This window comes from Physeter macrocephalus, chromosome 20 (genome assembly GCF_002837175.3).
Source record: "Physeter macrocephalus isolate SW-GA chromosome 20, ASM283717v5, whole genome shotgun sequence".
In the NCBI taxonomy this organism is placed as follows: domain Eukaryota; kingdom Metazoa; phylum Chordata; class Mammalia; order Artiodactyla; family Physeteridae; genus Physeter; species Physeter macrocephalus.
In genome coordinates, this window is record NC_041233.1 from 94500059 (window position 1) to 94518835 (window position 18777).

The 18777-nt window shown below is 43.7% G+C and overlaps 1 protein-coding gene across 2 annotated transcripts in view; it reads left to right on the top strand.

Moving 5' to 3' along the window:
• Positions 1-18777, top strand: part of FUT10 (fucosyltransferase 10) — a 176291-nt gene that overhangs the window by 131470 nt on the left and 26044 nt on the right. For both annotated transcript variants that reach the window (XR_003677782.2, XR_003677781.2), the window contains 2 exons: positions 14286-14431; positions 14911-14988. The gene's annotated coding sequence lies outside the window, so the exon portion shown is untranslated. The remainder of the gene's footprint in view (positions 1-14285; positions 14432-14910; positions 14989-18777) is intronic.

Sequence of the window (18777 nt, forward strand, 5' to 3'; positions counted from 1 at the left end):
TCCTGCCAACCTTGGAATTCCAAGGCCTTAGAACCCTTTTCATCACAGAATTGCGAGCATCCATTATCCATCAGGTGAAGACAAAACTTACATGCCATTCCAGACATAATGAACAGAGAGGTGGTGACAAGGCAGGGGACTGGACAGAGATTTTGTCCTGTGTCTGCTTTTATACGTCTGTGTAACTCTCAAGAAGGCGATTAAATATTTTTAAATTAAATTTGATACAGGTTTTTGTGTGAAAATAAATTTTTATTTCCCTGGAATAAATGCCCAGAAGTGCAATTTTGGGGTCATATGGTAATTGCATATTTAGTTTTTAAAGAAATTGGCAAACTTTTTCAGAGTGGCTGTAACATTCCCATCAAATACATACGAGTGATCCAGTTTTTCTGCATCTTCACCAGCATTTAGTGTTCTCACTATTTTTAATTTTTACCATCTTGATAGGGGTGTAGTGGTATCTCATGGTGGTCTTAATTTGCATTCCCCTGATAGCTAATAATGTTGAACATCTTTTCATGGGCTTTTTTTGCCACCTCTATATCTTTTTCTATGAAATGTCTCTTCGTGTCTTTAGCCCATATTCTAATTGAATTGCTTCCTTTTTTATTGCTGAGTTCTGAGTTTTAAAATATATTCTAGATACTAGTCCTTTGTTGGGTAAGTAGTTTGCAAACATTTTCTCCCACTCTGTAGCTTGTCTTTTCACCCTTTTTACAGGATCTTTTGCAAAGCAAAAGTTTTTGATTTTGTATTTATCATTTTATGACTTTAATTTTAATTATAATTAATTCCTTTTAGGATCTATGTTTTGGTGTTAAGTCTGAGAACTCTTTGCCTAGACCCTAGATCTCAAAGATTTTTCTCTTGTTTTTTCCTAACAATTTTTTAGTTTTACATTTGATATTTAAGTTTTTGATCTATTTTAAGTTAATTTTTTATATAAGGTATAAGACTTAGCTTGAGGTTCTTTTTTTTTTTGCCTGTGGATATCCTGTTGCTCCAGTGCCATTTGTTAAAAAGGCTATCTTTCCTTCTTTGCACCTTTGTCAAAAACTCACACATATTTGTGTGAGTTTATTTCTGGATTCTCTATTCTGTTTTATTGATCTATGTGTTTATTCCTCCGCTAGTACCATACAGTCTTTAGTACTGTAGCTATATCGTAAGTCTTGAAATGAGTAGAATGATTCTTCCCACTTTATTGCTCTTTTTCAAAATTGTTCTAGTTCCTTTGCATTTTCATATAAATTTTAGAATAATCTTGTCTATATTTTTAAAAAAACTTGCTGACATTTTGCTAGGAATTGCATTAAAACTGTATATCAATTTGGAGAAAATTGACATTTTTATTGTGTTCAGTCTTCTAATCCATCAATATGGCATTTCTCTCCATTTATTAAGATGTTTGATTTCTTTCTTCAGTTTTGTGTAGTTTATAACATACAAGTCTGGAACATGTTTTGTTATCTTTACCCCTATGTATTTTTTATAAGTGGTATTGTGTTTTTAATTTTTGGTGTCCATATGTTCACTGCTACTATAGAGAAATACAATTGATTTTTGTATATTTATCTTGCTGAACTCACTTATTAGTTCCCAGAATTTATTTTGGGTTCCTTGGGATTTTCTGTGTAGACAATCATTATGTCATCTGTAAACAGAGACAATTTTATCTCTTCCTTTCTGATCTCTATGTCTTTTTTTTCCTTTTCATGCCTGATTGCATTGATTAGAACTTCCAGCACTTTGTTGAATAAGAGCTATGAGAGTGGATATTCTTGTTTGTTCCTGATCTCAGGGAGAAAACATTCAATATAACCATTAAGTATAATATTAGCTGTAGGTTTTTTGTAGGTGCACTTTATCAAGTTGAGGAAGTTCACCTTATTTCCTATTTTTCCGAATTAAAAAAAAATTTAAATGTCATGAATGGGTATTGAAATTTATCAGATGCTTTTTCTGCATTGATTGATATGATCATGTCATATTTTTTAGCCTGCTAGTATGGTGGATTACATTGATTTTTTAAAATATTGAACTCTTCTTGCATCCCTGGATTATACTCCACTTGGTCATAACATATAATTTTAAAAATATATTTATGAATTCTATATACTAATATTTCCTTAAGGGATTTTGTGTTTACATTCATGAGGGATATTGGCTGTAGTTGTAATTTTTTCTTTTGTACTTTGTCTGGTTTGGTATCAGAGTAATACCTGTTTCATAAAATGAATCAGGGAGTATTTCCTCCTCTTCTATTTGCCAGAAGAGATTATGCCCCGGGGGTCTGCCCTCTCCCCCTTCTTTCCCTTTTGGCAACCTTGTCATTGCCTCAGCCCCCTGCCTTGTCCCTTCCACGTCCCTGCTAAAGTCCACTGTTGAGTAGAGCAACTTGTCTTAGTTCTTTCCCCACATCAGGAGTAGTTCTGTATTCCACTGTGATTTCCATGACTTCATTTGCCATTTTGTTTTGACCTGGTCAAGAGCTGGCATAGACCTTTCTTAGGTCTCAAGTCTTAGAGTAGCCTCCAAGCTCCCTGAATCCTTTTCTATGTTATCCTCAAACCTCCCCATCCCAAAGACCCAGTGGTGTTGCTAGAGCTGGCTCTTACTGGCTCATGAGAACCAGCTGTCAAATTTTTAGGAATGTTGTGAGCTGGTTGTTAAACACAGTCACTATTAAAAATTAAATTATACAATATTACAATTAGATAAACTGTTTAAAAACAAAGGTTAAAAACACTCAAAACTTCATTGCTTCTTGATTATTTTACTACAGGTTTCTATTACCTAGACATACCCTTGAAGTTATTTACTTCTATTTTACCTGCAGGGTAGAAATACTACAGAATTGTGTGCTCCTGCACATCCTCCCAACTTCACAGTCAGTGATGCTACCTCAGGAGCTTGAAACTGGTCTTGGTGGGCGTATTTATAACATGGAAGCTGAAAAATGCCACAGATCAGGTCTAGATTTATTGTTTTGTTGATCAACTAGACTTAAGAAAGTGATGGAGAAGTGCTATTAATGCAGATTAAACTTAAAATTGTGTCATGTCGTTACCTGTTACATTATAAATAGTCCCCAGATTGAAGAAGTAGTCTTCCAGTATTCAAAACTGTCGTCCAGTTTCACAAAGAAGTCGTTCTCATGTCATTGAGTAATGAGTGGAGTCCTAACGTATGTTTGTGTTGTTTCGTTGTTTTATTCATTAACGTAAACAAAAATACCAGCCAACGTTCATGTCAGAACTACATTCATGCCATCAATGACATGAATGGAGTTTTGCTAAGTTGCATACTAACCAAGCATTTTTTCAGAGACTGTTTTTGTCAAAACGCTGTCGACTTGCAATTATGGATTAGCAACCGATGCGAGTTTTTGGCAAAATAAGAGAAAGTGTTCTGTGAGAATAAATTTCTATTCAGAATTGACAACAAAGCCTGTTATTGTCATTGATAAATCATGTGCTGCATATCCTTTATGTGAGTAAAGTTTATAATATATGTGTTTACTCACGTATTTTTTTTCCCGGAGAGCCAGTTGTTGAACTTTTATCAGCACACTACTGTGCAGACCTTAATCCTTATCAAGGTATTTCTGACATCTTATTTTAAAGGGTCCTTTCACGACCAGAAGTTGCACTTCCGTTAAAGCTGTGTGTGAAAAAGTTTGCTCACTTGACTCAGTTATCCTCAAAGCCTTAACGTGTAATCCACCAATCCACCAGCAGGTGTCACTGTGGTGTAGGGTCACAGTCAGACGGACTCCAGTTTTGCGCTTCCTAGAGAAGTATTGTTGGAGTTGAGCTGCTTCCAGTTAAGTTACACACCGAACATCTCCTCAAGTCTCTTTATAGAAAGACATGTCACACCCAGGTTCTCTGAAAGCAGGCAGCACAGTAACTGAGGCATAATCTGCTGGTTCTGTTTGCTTGCTTGTTTTGCATTTTTAACACTATTATTACATATATGTTCAGAAAGCCCCAAATACCTTCTGTTTAGCTCTAGAGCTGTATGTGGCTTGCTGTTCAAAGTGTGGTTCACGGACCAGCATCCCAAGCATTACCTGGGAGCATGTTAGAAATGCAACATCTCAGGCCCTGCCCCAGACCTACTGAACCAGAATCTGCACTTTATTAATGTCACCAGGGATCCTAATGCACATTCGAGTGAATGTGAGAAGCACGAGTGTAAATGACCCATACGTTGACAGTTACTGTGAAGCTAAGATAAGAACAAGGTGGAAACATAACTTTCAGCTTCATTGGTCAAGAAAATAAAGTTAGTGGGCAAGAGAGCAATGTTTCCCAAGAGAGACGTCTGATATTTTCCTTCGTGCGTGTTAGATTGCCTATCCTTTTTCTTTCTTTTTAAAAACTTTCTGGGCAGAAGGACCTTTCTGGATTTTTTTCTGCACAGCCTGGCCTCGGCTAACTTCCCCAGTGTTATCTCTCGCCACCTCCCTTCCACACTCTGTATTTCAGCCACACTAAATTACCTGCCAGTGTGACCCTCTTAAAACTCCCATCTGATAAATTTCTCCACGCTTAAGGTGGCTTCCTGTAGCTCTTAGGATAGAGACCAAAATCTCTGCCATGTTTTACAAGGGCTCCTAAGATCCAGCCCTGTCACGCTTTGTGGTCTCCCTCCTCAGCACCTCTCTCCTCCTTAGACTCACTGTTTAGCCTCAAGTGCTCTCTCTCCCTCTCTCTACCTCTCTCTCTCTCTCTCTCTCTACCTCTCTCTCTCTCTCTCTACCTCTCTCTCTCTCTCTCTCTCTCTATCCTGAGACTTGGTCCATTCTGTTTCCTCTCCCTGGAATGCTCTACCTGCTACCCCAACTCATCTATTGCTTGACGGATACTTTCTTTAAAGAACTTGGGAAGCCTTTTGTCAATCCCTTAGGTGCATGAGCAGCCTTCATCCGATGATCCTCTAATGCTTGCATTTTCATTTCGTAGTGCTTATCGTGTTTGTGACGACTGTTTCTGAGATGTATCTTTTCCCTGGTAGACCATTTGTGTACAAAGGATGGGAGTATGTCTGTCTTGTGCGTCCAGAGAGTCTACCATGGCCGTCAACACCTTACCTGTCGGGTCCTGGATCGCTCTGCTTTCACCACCTCCTGCTACTCTTGCCTCCACGCTTCCCTTGCTCTCCCTGCTCTTCCCCAAACATACCAAGTGCCTCTTGCCACAGGTCTTGGTCCTCGCTGATCTTCTGTGTGGCCCCTTCCTCATTCTCTTTAGCCTTTTATGTCTTTCCACCCAACCCTAGCAGAGTACCTAGAGGCAGACTTCACGGGAGGTGTGGGGATATGCCTTGGTTTAGGTCTTGTAGCACATTTGCCTTTTGTTGGATCGCTTGCTGTCCACGGATAAACAGGAAATAGCTGGTGTGTATTGTATACATTTTATAAAGGTGTGACTCTGAGCAAAATTCCCTTTCCCCGTGAACATCAGGTTGCTGAGGTCTGCTTCTGCACAGGCTCAGATGAAGATGATGTAGAAGAGAATGGAGAAGAGGTTGCCATTGCCTTTGGGGAGTAAAGAGCTGGGGCAGAGGAGACTTGGAAGATGAGGGGACTGAAGAATAGTGAGGATTGTCTATTGTTATTTGGTTTATCTATTAAAGTCTGAGAAATGTCTAAGACCTTTTCCTTCCTCATTACTCACAAGTTTACAAAAATAATATTATCGATGCAGGGCAGAGACTAAAATGAAGCCAAACAATCCAAGTTGGGCTTTTTCTTAGCGTGAAAAAAAAAGCTGTTGTTTTGAGAACAAACGTGTGTCTCCATTCTTTCCTTCATTCAGCTCCCTGCTTAGAGAGCACCCACCCTATGCAACGTCTTGCGCTGACTGCAACACTTACACAACACCAGACCTCCAGCCCCTGATGAATTTATCCTTCAAAGCCTTGCAAGTTAAACCGTCTGTTCCTATGGGAAACCTTTCTCTGATTTATTCCCTATGAAGAATTCCTCACTTTTTCCCTACCTTGATGTGCATAGTTTTATTCACATGATTTAGTTTAACACACAGTTAATTCAACAAATATTTGTTAAGTGTCTACCCTGTTCCAGGAAATGTGCCAGGTGCTGGAATGCTGAATGTGAAAAAGCACAGTGCCTCCCTCCAAGCGTTCGCAGCCAGTTTGAGAAGCCCACTCTCGATGGACAAGACAGAACGAAAATCTCAAACTCAGAAACGTGAAGTATCATGGTGTGTCCAGAAAGCAGCCCCTGGCTTGGTATGACCGGAGTGTAGGTTATAAGGAAGGGATGATGGGGGAGCATAGGGAGAGATGAAGGATGAGGCAGGCAGTAACAGTAATAATATTAATATTAACTACTACTACATTTATTTGCCAGGCACTGAGCAAAGTAGTTCACAATAACACAGAGATGTTGAGTAACCTGTGTAATACCACACAGCTTGTTGGTGGTGGAGCCAGAGTTTGACCCAGGTATGGTGCAGTATGAGAATTTGAATTTTATTATAGGTAAATCATCCGGCCAACAAGCACTGACTGGACCCCATCTATGCATGAAACACTTTTCTAGTTAATATGCATGTTTGCCTTCCCTATGAGTTTGATTTCTCTGAGGGATGGAAATCTTTTTCTGCTTATCTTTGTCAACCTCATAACTAAGGGAGTGCTTGGAGTGAAGCAACCATTATAAGAAATTATCGTTCCTTCTCCCTTTTTCCATCCTTACCTTGCTTAGAGCAGTGCCCTTCTACCTAAGGATTAGAGCTTCCTCTAATCAATAACCCCAGCATCTTCTCATCTCTTCCCTTTAGAGCTAAGGATTTGCTGGTGAGAAGATTTAGAAAGTAAAGGGGATTGTCCTTCTTTTATTTTCCCTTAGGTCATGCTTTTTCTTAAGTGAATCTTTGGACGGAGAGCAGCTAAGATGTTCTTTGAAGAGGAAAGACCCATTTATAAGAAATACCAAAAATCTAGTGTTATGCTGATGGCAGACGAGAAACGTATGAAACCTTACAAGAACACCCCATGCTGCACACTCACAATTCTTGGCTGCCCGCATTTACTTTAGGGTGAAATGAAAATGTCGGGAACTGGCACTGGCTTGTCTGTGGTATTGTTTGTAGCACCTGGGGACTCCTGGTCACATCATGTGATGAATGGGGCAATCAGCCTAGTGTTACCTTTGCAGTATCAAGAAGTTGTGTCATGGAAGTAACGGTCACGGGTCCAGCAGCAGAATGAGAAAAAGACCTTTTAATAGACCTTGTGAGAATTAGTTTGTTTGTTTTGCCGTCGTTATGAAGCTTTTATTAAGGGCCTCCTGGGAAGTAGTGCTCATTGGAAGTTGTTTGATTATTTATTTATTTATTTGTTTATTTTTTATGGTTTTTTTGCGGTACGCGGGCCTCTCACCGCTGTGGCCTCTCCCGTCGCGGAGCACAGGCTCCGGACGCGCAGGCTCAGCGGCCACGGCTCACGGGCCCAGCCGCTCCGCGGCACGTGGGATCCTCCCGGACCGGGGCGCGAGCCCGGTTCCCCTGCATCGGCAGGCGGACGCGCAACCACTGCGCCACCAGGGAAGCCCTATTTATTTTTTTTAATAAATAAAAAATGTAGACTTAACAGTGTTGTGTTAGTTTCAGGTGTACAGCAAAGTGATTCAGTTAGGCATCTAAATGTATCTATTCTTTTTCAAATTCTTTTCCCATTTAGGTTATTACAGAGTGTTGAGCAGAGTTCCCTGTGCTATACAGTAGGTCCTTGTTGGTTATATATTTTAAATATAGCCGTGTGTGCATGTCAATCCCATATTCCCAATCTATCCCTCCCCCACCCCTCCCCGCTGGTAACCATAAGTTCGTTCTCTAAGTTGTGAGTCTGTGAGAATTAGGTTTTGTCTCAGAAAATTCTACTGTTGCTTTGCTTTCTGAAAACATACGTGAGCATAATCAGTTACTATTCTTAGACCCTCTAGATGTTCTATATTTCAACTTTTCCCATAGATAAATATGACGGATCGATAGCAATACGCCTCCCTATCTTTTCCATTCTGAAATACTTGCGTATATCTAAAAACGTTCCATGTGATTCTTAGAGGTGGGAAAGGAAAGAAATTGATTGGGAATGATAGGACACTTGACACAGAAATTTGACATACGGTACATTGCTGGAAAAGCACAGAACGTAGGCAGGCTATGCAGTTCCTGGGTGTTGTGTACACAGCCTAACAGTCTCTGGAAGAGCACAGTACATTTTAATATTATGTCCAATAGATTCACTAGGCCTTACATAAATACCTAAATGTTAAGGGAAACATCACAGTTATCTTAGGTAATGTGTTAATGGGTGAGTTTAAGAATATAAATTGAAAAGTGTATAGGGGTTCGTGCTGATGTGTAGATGTCTGCCCAGCACTCCTCCTCAGTGGAATACCCTCTGCCTTGCTCCCCGTGTCTCGTGGGTGCCCCTGTGCTATTCACAGGGTGCTCTTTTCCCGTCACAGAGCTGGGTGTGGGCACACTGTGCACAGTGCCCAGCTGGTGCTCCACATTGTCCTGGCTGAGCTGATTAGTTCACGGTGAGGCAAAGGACGCACAAGTGAACAAAGTGTTTGGCTTCTATTTCTCTGCCAAGGATGGCTTTGGACTTGGGTCGATTTAGATGAGGCCTTTCCCAGTGCATGAAGGTGAACAAGACAGACAGGTGCCTCTGCTGGGGGCTGTTGACTCACGCATTGCTGCCTCCGAAGGGTCTGTGCCCATAGACCGCCCTCCCTCGCAGACTGTCCCGAGTGCCCCTAGGGATCCACCCACATATATTTTAAATATAGCCGTGTGTGCATGTCAATCCCATATTCCCAATCTATCCCTCCCCCACCCCTCCCCGCTGGTAACCATAAGTTCGTTCTCTAAGTTGTGAGTCTGTGAGAATTAGGTTTTGTCTCAGAAAATTCTACTGTTGCTTTGCTTTCTGAAAACATACGTGAGCATAATCAGTTACTATTCTTAGACCCTCTAGATGTTCTATATTTCAACTTTTCCCATAGATAAATATGACGGATCGATAGCAATACGCCTCCCTATCTTTTCCATTCTGAAATACTTGCGTATATCTAAAAACGTTCCATGTGATTCTTAGAGGTGGGAAAGGAAAGAAATTGATTGGGAATGATAGGACACTTGACACAGAAATTTGACATACGGTACATTGCTGGAAAAGCACAGAACGTAGGCAGGCTATGCAGTTCCTGGGTGTTGTGTACACAGCCTAACAGTCTCTGGAAGAGCACAGTACATTTTAATATTATGTCCAATAGATTCACTAGGCCTTACATAAATACCTAAATGTTAAGGGAAACATCACAGTTATCTTAGGTAATGTGTTAATGGGTGAGTTTAAGAATATAAATTGAAAAGTGTATAGGGGTTCGTGCTGATGTGTAGATGTCTGCCCAGCACTCCTCCTCAGTGGAATACCCTCTGCCTTGCTCCCCGTGTCTCGTGGGTGCCCCTGTGCTATTCACAGGGTGCTCTTTTCCCGTCACAGAGCTGGGTGTGGGCACACTGTGCACAGTGCCCAGCTGGTGCTCCACATTGTCCTGGCTGAGCTGATTAGTTCACGGTGAGGCAAAGGACGCACAAGTGAACAAAGTGTTTGGCTTCTATTTCTCTGCCAAGGATGGCTTTGGACTTGGGTCGATTTAGATGAGGCCTTTCCCAGTGCATGAAGGTGAACAAGACAGACAGGTGCCTCTGCTGGGGGCTGTTGACTCACGCATTGCTGCCTCCGAAGGGTCTGTGCCCATAGACCGCCCTCCCTCGCAGACTGTCCCGAGTGCCCCTAGGGATCCACCCACACGTGGAGGACTCTGGCCACAGCTGCAGGCTTCGCTTTTCACCTTTCTTCCTCTCCACCCCTATTCTGAGATTTCTCAATAAGTCAGCTGCTTTCTTGAGTTTGTAGACAAAGCAGGGTAAAAACCTCCCTGGATAATATCTCAGGTTCCAACCCCTCCACGCTTTCCTAGATGGAGTTATGTGTGGACACAGCTGGGGCTTAGAGGGAATTCTTATAGCCACTCCAAATCCCGGGGAGTTCATCAGATAGCACTGGAGGACTTGCGCCTTCTTGGGAAGCCTGCCCTGGAATTTCTATTTCTCCGGGAAACCTTTAAGCTGTCTTGAATGAGTTTATCCACTTTGGAGCTCCTTGAGAGATACGAGAACAAAACCACTGCTCTTCCCGGAAAAGAAGAAAAGGGTCCATGAGCAGAATTATTTATACTTCTGGCTGCCACCTTCAGCAGGCAGTTAAGATTGCCCTATTGAGTGGCCTCTGCTTATTAATAGAAGGAGGGAAAGAAGAAAAATGGAGTTAATGTTGCAATGAAGACATGACAGAGCCTCTGGTTTCCAGGATTGGCCTGAAATGAATTAAAGCCAGCTCATACCAACAAATCTGTCATGCTGCCCTGCAAACAAGAATCCTAGGCTGGGCCAACAGGAATTAGTCACGGCACACACTGGCAAACCTTACCAGACCAGGGAATGAAAAATGTGCCTCATCTGCACAAATTACCTTTTGGAATTTGTACAGTGTTTTCCATTACCCACTTTCTTTTCTCCAAAGGCCAGTCATCAAATCTGCTTGGCTGGCTTCTGCTTCTGCTATATCATTAAGTGTAGACGTTTGTATGTGAAATGCAATCCCAACTAGCTGTGTGCCTTTGGATAAGCGACCTCATCTTTTGGGACCTGAGTTTCGCCTTCTGAAAAGTAAGGAGGTTGGCATCTCATGATCCTGGTGCTTTAACTTTTTTGGAGGTTAGAAAATAACGTATCGGACACGTATTGCCCACCTGTGAAGTGCTCATTTGGTGAAACGAAATGTTGACGATCAAGTCTTTTCAAGAGTTTCCAGCGTCTGCGGGGAGATGTGCATTTAGAAAATGTGTTATAAAAAACCGTGATAAGGCCACCAGGACTGTATGTACTTAGAAGACAATTAACAGTGTGTCAAAATGGGTTTTCTTAATAAAGCTTTTTTAAAAATTTTAATTTTGTTTATTTGTGTTTTGGCTGCACTGGGTCTTCGTTGCTGGGTGCGGGCTTTTTATTGCTGCGGCGAGCGGGGGCCACTCTTCATGGCGGTGCGCGGGCTTCTCACTGCGGTGGCTTCTCTCGTTGCGGAGCACGGGCTCTAGGCACGCGGGCTCAGTAGTTGTGGCTCGCGGGCTCCGTAGTTGTGGCTCGTGGGCTCAGTAGTTGTGGCTCGCGGGCTCCGTAGTTGTGGCTCGCGGGCTCAGTAGTTGTGGCTCGCGGGCTCTAGAGCGCAGGCTCAGGAGTTGTGGCGCACGGACTTAGCTGCTCTGTGGCACGTGGGATCTTCCCGGACCAGGGCTCGAACCCGTGTCCCCTGCATTGGCAGGCGGATTCTTAACCACCACATTCTTAACCACTTCCCCACCAGGGAAGCCCTCAAAATGGGTTTTTCTCTGCCCCAGAATTGTAGCTGGAGAAAGGTCCCACGTACGCCACATTACAAAGACACTCCTGAGCACACAAGCCAGTGCTGCCTCCTTAGGGCCCATTGGGAGGGACCAGAGTTGTGCTGGCCCCAGCCCCACCATCCAGTGTCAGGCGAGAGTGCTGGGAGGGCAGGGGCGTCTTACAGCGCAGTGCCCCAGGTGAGAGACCATTGCCTCCCATTCCTAAAGCCAAACAACAGGGCTTCTAATAGAATTTTTCTTAAAGACTGGAGGGAACTTCAGCATGTGGAGATTGGCAGCTTGCTCCTTGACTAGCCGTGTGCTGAGCTGTCAGCCTCCCAGGGGCCCTCTGATGCTCCCGTGCGCGTGAATGCTTTCAGGGTTATTGGTGGAGCGTGCTGGAATGCTAGGGCAGAGCTTACATTGTCCTTTTGGGTCTCAGAATCTCACAGGTTCCCTGAAGTTTGGGGACATCCTTGGACCAACAGAGTTCAGATCTAGAGATTTCTGAGGATGAAGGACCCATTGCATGAGGCCAGGCTAGCAGTCTTGATGGGTTGTAATATAAGGTGTCTGGGGAGAAAATGGGACCGCTTGCACCTCATTCATATTCTTCATCGGCCTTAGAGGGTGTAGGAGAGGACTCGAGCAGTCCTGGCCGCTCTCCGTGAAGAGTACCAGGTTTAACCGAGAAGTAGCAGTGAGCGTGCCTAGTGAGCACAAGGGATGGTGGCCGCCTTCTGGGAGAGGCCCTCAGTGGCGGAGGGTGCTCGGTTAAAGCTAATCTTTTTCTAAGAACATCATCACCCCACCTACTTGGCAGCCACCAGCCGCGGGTGGAACTAGACTGGATCAAAGTGAGTTTGGGGAGAGCCCCTTACCACGCAAGGAGATTCTTGTCCACCATGCCTCCTCTCTCTCTTCAACACTTGAGGGACGTAAGGCTAGGAAAGGAGAAGGAGGAGGGCTCTGAACCAGATCACGAGACCTCCTGGTATCTAACAGGTATTGAGGAAGAGGGAGTCCACGTAGCCCAGTTGCAGGTAGTCCCTGTTCCATATTTATACACCAGTAAGCCGAGAAAATGTGAACATTAAGTTAAGGTATCATGGTGGCGAGACTAACTCTGCTTGGGGACACTCAGGGACTCAGTTGAGTAGAGGAGACAGGCTCCATTAATGTTAGGGCAAATCGTAATTGATAAGTGATAGAGGTATGAATAAAATGCTGGGGGGGATGCTGGCAGACTAGATGGATTCTGATTGCAGGTGGACGGCTGCTCTGAAGACGTGACATCTGAGCTGGAAATGAGAAATTTGAAAGAAGGCAAAAAGGGTGGGCTCTCACGGTACAAGGATCAGACTCAAAAAGGCACAGAGAGCAAAGAGTGTAAGTCGTCGGCTATGGTTGGAACAGAGGAAGGGAGGACCTGCTCCCCACAGACACTTTCAGGATGCAAGGATTACTATCTATGGAATACTCTCAAGGGTCCAGCCAAAACACACCTCCTAAATTCAAGACTGAAATTTCCCAAACCCTACTGTACATCTATCTGATGATCAAATGAGCACCTGAAATTTGACACACATGAAACCAAATTTGGAAAAAAGCCCACCCTTTTTTGCCTTCTTTCAAATTTCTCATTTCCAGCTCAGATGTCACATCTTCAGAACAGCCATCCACCTCCAATCAGAATGCATCTAGTCTGCCTCCACCCCCCCGCCAACATTTTATTCATACCTCTATCACTTACCAATTATGATTTGTCCTGAAGTTAATGGAGGGAGGGAAAAACCAGGAGAGAATTCAAGGCTGTTCCAACTTGGCTGAACTTGCTTTTCCAGCTCTAAGGATTGTGGGTCTTTATACGTATTGACAATAAAAAGCCTTTGGAGCATTTGAGAACACAGTTTAGAACATTTTAAAGATATTACTCTGGCAAACGAGAGCTAGAGGAAGAAGACAGCAGAGAACAGATGGGCACCGAGCAGGACTTTGCAACAGTTCAGTTGAGAAGTAACGAGTGTCTGAGTCAGAGGATGACAGAATGAAGATGAGGCAGCGGCTCTGAGAGTTAGTGAGAGTCACTGGATGGTGGTAAGAGCTGAAAAGGAGTCCAGTAGGGCTTCTAGCTTGGTCTAATAAGTAGGTGGTGAGGGGTATGAAACACGGGAAGGGGAACAGATTTGCCAGAGAAGAAGGAGGGAGGGGAAAAAAATAATAATGACCAACATTTATTAAGCCCCCGCTCTGTACCATCACTTTTCTGTGTGGTTCACACATATTAATTCATTTTATCCTCATCACAACTTTATGAATAGATACTGTTATCATCTCCATCTTACAGATGAGGTTAGATAACAAATTTGGTATCGTGTGTCGAATTTTAGGTGCTCATTTTTTGATCATCAGATAGATGTACAGTAGGGTTTTGGAAATTTCAGTCTTGAATTTAGGAGGTGTGTTTTGGCTGGCCCCTTGAGAGTATTCTATAGATAGTAATCGTTGCATCCTGAAAGTGTCTGGCGGGGAGCATGTCCTATTATAAAACTGAGAGAGACCCTGGGAAACTGGGAACTCCACCACTGAAAGAACAGGGAAGAGAGGAGTGTGGCATGGATAGCTAGCTCTCACCATAATCCACGTCCTCTTCCTCCTGGTCACATTACCCAGCCTCCCTTGCAGCTTGGTGTGGCAGATTTCTAGCCAGAAGAATGTGTGAGCAGAAGTGATGTGGCCATACTCCATGCAACCTTTCATGTGGGCTTTTCCATGTTCCTTTCCCTTCCAGCTGGCTGAGATGGAGACCTCCAGGGAGACCATCATATGTAGTTGATGAATCCTCCATCAGCCTGGGTCTCTGAGTGATGCGTAAAGCAAAGCATCCCACACCCTCACCACCAACCACGATGACTTGAAACTGCGCTGGGCTGTCAGGTGAGCAAAAAATACGTGTCTATTGTTCTTGAATCATTATGTATTCCTGAGTCTACTTTACAGCAGTTACTTAACCCTGACCAAAGGAGAGAGACCTGCAAAAGGCATTAAGAAAATTAAAGAGGGAAGAGAATTTCTCTCTGTAGTTGCATCTTATGCAGAATTCATATTTCCTTCACAAGGGAGAATTTGCTTAGGTTTGATGTGTGAAACCAGTCAGTCAAGTGACTTCCCTTATTATAAAATTTCTCACAAAACAGGTGAAGACCTAAATCCAGGGGTGACTTTTTTTAAAAACCGTTTTCTCAAAATCCCTCCCCAAACTTCTGATTGCGTTGGCTGTCACTCTTGAAGTAGGAGCAAGTCTAGGGTGAAACTCACTTCACACGCAGCAGGAACAAGCTTATTGCTTCCTTTCAACCATTTGACTTGTACATGCTCTGCTCTGTACAATCTGTCACGGTCCCCTTTCTTTGCAGGCACAGCACAAAGTGAAGGTCAATCAGCACATAATTGTAGGAACACTGCTGTGTTGAACGAAGACTTCCTTACCCTCTGTAAGTGGTACCTGATATTGACTGAGGCATCGTAAGGAGAAAAAAGCTTAATGCATCCTGCATATTTTGCAGTGCAGTGTATTGTGATTACCGTGGAGGATGTATTAGAACTTTGGTTGAAAATGAAGCACCTTTGCAACAGCATTTTGCACAGGAATGTTGTAATGAGTTTTGGCAGACACAAAACATACTGTCCAAATCATCAGGACACATTTCAGACATTTTCTAGGACCAGCTGCTCAGTCATGATTCAGACACAGGCTTTCCTGCAAATTCCAGCTCAAGCCACCTGCAACCTTGAACCCTGTGTGTGTATGTGTGTGTGTGTGTGTGTGTGTGTGTGCGTGCGTGCATACGTGCACGCGAGGACGTGTGTATGTGGCGTGTGTGTGCAAGAGACCTACAGAGGCTGGACAGAGACCTCACCCACTTGTAAAATTGGCATCCTCCGTATTAAGATACACTTGGGTGGCAAAACGCTTAACTCTCATTTAAAGAGAACAAAGTCCCACCTAACAGGAAAGCCTACCTTGGAAATAAGACCTAATTCGCTCTGAGCACCAAAGGAAGAAAGAAGGAATTGAATGTGCCTTCCCTCCTCAATCATATCCGAGAGACAGCCAGTCTCGTAAATTTCACATCAACTTAGTTTGGCCTCTCAACCAAATCTGCCGTAATGCTATTTGTAGATATAGATTGCTGTCTTTTTCATTACCGTTATCAAATGATGCATTTGCGGCTCAGCTCCGAGCTCCCTGACCCATTAAGTGGATTAGATTGCCTGTTGTCCTTTGTCCTTTTGGCTTTTGCTTTATCCTCAAATATTCTACCCTTCTAGTTTACGTATGTAAGATACATGCATGATTATGTACGGCGTGCACATACATACGCCTGCAACTCCAATTAGCCCAGCAACCCCAGCCCTTCTGTTTTTTAAGAGGACTGTGTTCAAATCTCTTAGCAGAGTCATCAGTCCTTCTCTGTAGCACAGCAGCAGCTGAAACCCTCTGAGGAATGGCATGTCACAAGCCCACCTCAGGGCTCCTTGTCGAGCTACGCTCAGCAAATTGGAGATCACGCTCCCTATTAAGCTCCTGGCTGGTGCATCATGGTAGACTCATTTTCTAGAGCAGCTTACGCCCCGACCCTGCATCTTTCTTGTGCATGATACCCACCACTCCAGCCCACAGGAGCTGCAGCAGAAAAAAAAATACTAGTTCAGGACAGGTTTTGATGGTGCTGTTAACATGAAAACAGATGCTCTTGTATGGCTGAAGAAAAGTTAAGGGGAAACAAGCGAAGAGAGACACAAAGACCAAGGATTCAGTCCTGACTCTTGAAGCCGAAGGATAACTCCAGTAGGCTTCCATGATTGGCTAAACATTTGCTGAGGGTCCACCACGCACGATGTACTATGTTAGGTAGTGGGCAGGCAGTGGTGAACATGACCGGTGTTCTCAGCAGCAGCTAGGCAAGGGGGTGTAGAGGTGAACAAGTAATCTTTGTAAAGAGTGCTAGCAATTGCTATGATATATGCACTTAGTATGTGAACATTCAGAAGGGGCCTCTAACATATTCTTGGGGAATCAAGGAAGACTGCCTGGAGGAAGTGCCATTTGGGCTGAGGTGTGGCAGAGTGGTAGAAGAGCCATTTCCCTAGGAGAGCTCTGAGTTTTTGGTAGATAATAAGGAATACTCGGTAGCTTGTCTCCAATGTGGCCACCATTAACTTTTTTCCTTGTGCACAGGTATGCCATTCCCCCATTGAGAAGTGGAGTCTATTTCCTTCTCCCTGACTTTGGGCTGGTATTAGTGACTTGGTTTGACAATATAATGCAGCAGAAGTGATGTTCTGGGTCAATATCTTTGGGGAAATCCAGTGACCAAGTAAGAAGTCCAGCTATCCTGAGACCAGCCTGCTATGAGAAGCCAAAGTCATGTGAAGATATCTTAGAGGTTGAGTGAGATGCCAATGTAGCCAATATAGAAGAGTCATATGGGCATAACATGACAGCTATGAGACCTTTTCTCCAAGAACTGTGACCCCCAAGAACTGTGACCCCCAATCCTATTTAAGCATCCTTTTATTTAAAGCTTCCCAACAGAAGTTTGTTAAATCATGGCTGAGACTCCAGCGTTTCCCCACCAGACCTTTCTGTCTTACATGCCCATATTTCATAGTTTCACCTGCTCTCAGAGTGACATCTGAGGAGGGTGTGAGAACACAGTCCCCCCTCATCTTCAGACCTCCTCTCTCTGACCATCACTGTTCTCTCAACTTCTCATTCCGAGTTCCCTGGCATCGAGGGGAGGAGTGTAGTTGTAGTCGCCCAAAGAACTACTGTGCAAGTGCTGCAGATTTGCTCTGATGTTTAATCACCCGTGGAAACCATTTGTTAAAGCAATTAAGAATTTGGGTATAGGGCATTTCTAGGGATTAATGACCAGGTGGTAAAACCTGACTGCTTACAGCCTTGACAAAGACTGTTTTTATCAGCAGGAAATGACCTGCTTCAAGGTGACTGATGATATTGGCTAATTGGAGTTGCAGGCGTATGTATGTGCACGCCGTACGTAATGATATAAGGATGACAGTACAGTGAAAGCATTTCTTGGGCAAGACTAGCTTCCGGGTTAGCTCACTGAAGCATTTTGCCCTTGGTTTTACACACAGAGGAGCACTCTGTAAACATTCTTTTAAGTGTATCATAAAGGGCTAAAGTCAAGAAATGAGCAAAATATCTGTATCACTGTTGTTGAGATATTTAGTTTTAAAGTTCAGCAGGAATATGAAATTGTGTGATGCAGTGGAAAGTATAGTAGATCAAAAGTTGAGACCAGGGCACTAGACCAGATGTGTCATTTCTTACCTTTGTGACCATGGACAAGCCACTTCACTTCTAAGTTTATTCGTGTGTAAGATGAGACATGTGGAAGAAGTGATCCCAAAGGTAATCCCAGCTCTGTCATTTTGCAAGTATAGCTTCAGACTATTATCATCAAGTCATCTAGAGAAAATTTGATGCAGTCAGAAATATGATGTTGTACTGGTGTAATGCTCTTCTTTTTCTGAGGCAGTCAAAGAATTCTGCACACACCAGTCACGTGGGCTACTTGGCAACCTGTTTTCATGACTGAGTGAGTTGCCTGTGAGATACCATGCTTCCCACTCTTGCCAGCCCTGTCTCAGTGCCTGATGTGCCCACCCTCTTGCTGCTCTTCCTGGTCTTGTCCATAGAAAGCCCTTACTACGAACAAATCAGGAGGGATGACCAATAAGCTCACAGTTATTGGGAAGGGTTTATTTCGTGGATGCCAGATTTGGAAGAAGGTTCTGAATAATGGATGGGCTATTGGCAAAGAAGCCTTCGGGAAGTTCACAGGGGCTGGAAGGGAAAGATAGGGCACTGAGACCTTTGCGCCTAGTTACAGTGATACCTGGATGGCCAGGACAAAAGAAAGGGCCCTTGTTAGAAAAGGCAAGTCAGGAGTTAGGGTCTCTTTGTGGGATTAATTTCTCTTCCTCAAAGAACAAGCTTCTGCAACCAAGGATGCACGTTTTGTGCATTTGTGCATTTGAAGCTATAAATTCCACAGGCATTGTATGGGGCACTGTGGCCATTTGAATCACCGGGATCCACCCCCTCACCTCTGTGCAGGAGGTGTTATTTTTAAATTTTTCTTTATTTTTTGTTGTTGTTGTGGTACGCGGGCCTCTCACTGTTGTGGCCTCTCCCGTCGCGGAGCACAGGCTCCGGACGCGCAGGCTCAGCGGCCATGGCTCACGGG